Source organism: Elephantulus edwardii, unplaced genomic scaffold, assembly GCF_000299155.1.
Source record: "Elephantulus edwardii isolate Elephantulus edwardi_28Jun2011 unplaced genomic scaffold, EleEdw1.0 scaffold00474, whole genome shotgun sequence".
Classification (NCBI taxonomy): domain Eukaryota; kingdom Metazoa; phylum Chordata; class Mammalia; order Macroscelidea; family Macroscelididae; genus Elephantulus; species Elephantulus edwardii.
The window spans coordinates 776,413-780,183 of NW_006400224.1; positions in this window are offsets into that span (position 1 = coordinate 776,413).

Consider the following 3,771-nt stretch of genomic DNA (forward strand, 5'->3'; position numbering starts at 1 on the left):
TGTAGGCTGCAGTCCTTGACCCTTCGCAGCAGGTGCTTCAGGTCCTCCTCAGTTTCAGCAAGCAGAGTTGTGTCATCCGCATAACGCAGATTGTTGATAAATCGTCCACCAGTCTTGACCCTACATTTCTCCTCATAGAGCCCAGCCTCCCGGATAATCTGTTCTGCATATAGGTGGAAAAGGTATGGAGATAGGATGCATCCCTGGCGTACACCCTTCCCAATTTTGAACCATGCAGTGTTTCCTTGCTCTGTTCTGACGACTGCCTCCTCGTCCAAGTATAAGTTTCACATTAGAACGATCAAGTGTTCTGGGATTCCCATTCTTTTCAGAGTCAGCCATAGTTTGTTATGATCTACACAGTCAAATGCCTTTGCATAGTCAATGAAACACAGATAGACATTCCTCTGGCATTCCCTGCTTTCAGCCAAGATCCATCTAACTTCAGCTACAATATCTCTAGTACCACTACCCCTTCTAAACCCAGCCTGGACTTCTGGTAGTTCTCTGATGATGTGCTGTTCCAGTTGTTTTTGGATAATCTTCAGTAAAATCTTACTTGCATGTGAAATCAGTGAAATTGTTGGCACAATTTGGTGAGCATGTCCATGGCAGCATCTGTTAACTGAAATATGTCAATTGGTATACCATCTATTCCTGGAGCCTTATTTTTTGCCATTTCCTTCAAAGCAGCCGAATTTCTTCTTCCATCACCATAGGCTCTTGCTCATATGTTGTTTCATGAAATTCTTCTATGTCTTCCGATTCCTTTCAATACAGTGACTCCGTATATTCTTTCCAGCAATGGAGAGTGCTCATTCTCAGCATGGAACCTCACCTCTCTCCAGGTTATGTTTTCTTGATATAATGTGCCTTTAGTTATTATTTAACACATCTCTTTATCTTTTATGGTGGTTTTCATCCTGAAGTCTATTTTATCAAAAGTTAGCACTGACACTCATGCTTTTTTGTGGATGCCATTTGTTTGGGGTTTTTGGTTTTGGGTTTTGGTTTTTTTTTTTTTCAGTCTTTGCTTTTAAATTTATTTTTTTGTTTCTTAAATGTGTATCTTGTAGACACAGCATGTTGATGGGCTTTCTTTTTAATCCATTCTTCTACTCTTTTTCTTCTGATTGGTATGTTTCATCCATTTATATTAAGTGTGACTATTGGCAGACCAGGTGTTATTGTTGTCATGTTACTATGTTTCTTTTTCTGTTGTTTCTGGTTACTGTAGTCTATCTACTTTCTTTTGCTTTCTCTGTGTAAAAGACTTCCCCTTAAAATTTCTTGTAGATTTGGTCTTGTTTTCACAGTTTCTTCTTACTGCAAAGAGTATAATTTCTCCTTCATCCTTGATAGAGAGATTTTCTGGGAACAGGATCTTCGTTTGACAATTATTTTCTTTCAAGTTTCTGTTTATGCCATCCTATTCTCTTCTTGCTTGCATGATCTCTGCTGAAAAATCAGAAATTAATCTTTGTTTTATCTATTTTGTTCTACATTTTTGTCCATCCACCATGTTGGACACTTTTGCCATTTGGTCTTTAAATCTGAATTTCATTTTCATGCATTCTTATTATTTCCAATACTGTGCTAGCTATATCCTGTCTTTCTTTTGTGTGTGTGTGTGTGTGTGTGTGCTTGTATGTCTCTACTTCTTTGTTTTATTGTGGATATATATGTATATAACAGAGTATTTGCCAAAGGAAAATATTTTATTTGGTGATATTCATTACATTCACCATGTTGCATAACCATAAGCAACTACCAAATTTTTCATCGTCCTTAATAGAGATTCAGCACTCCTTAAACAACACCTCTCTTCATCTGCTATTTTAATGCATATTAATCTTAGCCTATTTTATCTTTTTAAAATTTAGTTTACTTTTCTGCCATATTTTACCATATATTTTTATTAATTTCAATGAATATTTACAAAGATTTTGGATTTCCATTCATTCATTGAAAAATATGGAATGCTTCACGAATTTTGCATATCATCCTTGCACAGGGGCCATGGTAATCTTCTCTGTATCATTCGAATTTTAGCACATGTGCTGCCAAAGTGAGCACTATATCCTGTCTTTCTTGTAATGATATTTTTAAATACTTGTACCTCTTTATCTATAATTTCAATTCTTTCTTTTATCTTATGCATTTTATCCTTAGCTGTGCATGTTCTTCCTCATCAATATTTTTTTTCTGCCTCCTTTTCTCTTTATGGAGATTTACTAATTAAAATGTTTACCCTCTTTTTGACTTTCGTCTTTTTTTTCATAATTTGCGTCTTCTTCTGTAGCTGTTCAAATAACTCCTCAGCAATATATTTCTTCTGGTTCTCTACCTCTAGGATATTATCTTTATTTTTTGGCTTCCATTGTTTCTTTCATTATTTGTAACTTTTTTTGTGGCTGTTCAAATAAATCTTCATCAATATATTCCTTCCAGTTCTCTACATCTAGGGTACTCCTTTTATTTGTGGCTTTCACTGTTTCTTCCTTCATTTGTACTTTCTTTCTCAGCTGTTCAAATGTCTCTATAGCAACATATATCATCTGTCTTCTTGACTCTAGATAGTCATTGGATCTGCAATATTCTCTGCTTTTTTTGGGAGAAGGTTTGATTTTTTTTTTTTTGCAGTATTTGGAGCTGCTTTCTGCTTACTTGACATTATGAAAAGTTTTTCTTGATCATTCTTAGGCCATTTCTATTGTGTCTGTGAAAGTTGTCTGTAGCTCTTATCTTTATGAAGTGGTTGATTAGTTGTAAGCTTAAAATATTCAATCTATAGAGTGAACCACTCACTCTCCTGAAAGTCCTTTCTGGGAAATTTTGTATTTCCTAAAATCCTTCAGGTTTTCTCTGGTATATACTGCAGCCCTGCAATCCCCTCTTCCAAACTCTATTTTGCTCTTGATGTATGGAGCCACTGAGTAGTGTACGACCAAGTGCTTCACTTGATCAGTTTCTGTCCACAATCTTTTCAAGTAAGATGTCTTTCTCATAGCTCAATGTGCCAGTTGAGAAAGCTGAGCAAGTCTTTACCCTGATTGTAGCTCTGTCTCAAATTACCTTGTCTTGTTTGGCACCTGAAATAGCCCTGCAACCATGGAGAAAAGGATCTCCAAATGGAGGGTCCTTGCCGCAGGGCAGTTTCAGTATATCTCTCTCCACAAGCATCTGAAAGTGCTGGCTCTGGGGAGTAGTTACTCACCTGATCAAGCCTTTGATCCTGAAACTTAATGTCTTTGTCTCTGGAGTGGCATGAGATCAGAGATGCCAACTTAAACAGTAAAGAGTACCAGAAGAATGTCTGTCTGTATTTCAGGACTATGCAAAGGTACTTGACTCTGTGGATCACAACAAATTGTGCTTAACTTTGAGGAGAATGGGAATCACAGAAGACTTGATTGTACTCATATGAAACCTATACTCAGACCACAAAGTAGATCTCACAACAAAGCAAGGAAACATTACATGGTTGAAAATCAGGAAAGGTGTGCATCAGGAATGTGTCATGTCTCCATATATTTTCAATCTATATGTAGAACAACTTGATGAGCACATCCAGGGCAGCATCTGTTAGCTGAAATATGTCAATTGGTATACAATCTATTCCTGGAGCCTTATTTTTTGCCATTTCCTTCAAAGCAGCCTGTGCTTCTTCTTTCAGCACCATAGGCTCTTGCTCATATGTTGTTTCATGAAATTCTTCTGTGTCTTCCAATTCCTTTCGATACAGTGACTCAGTATATTCCTTCCATCTTC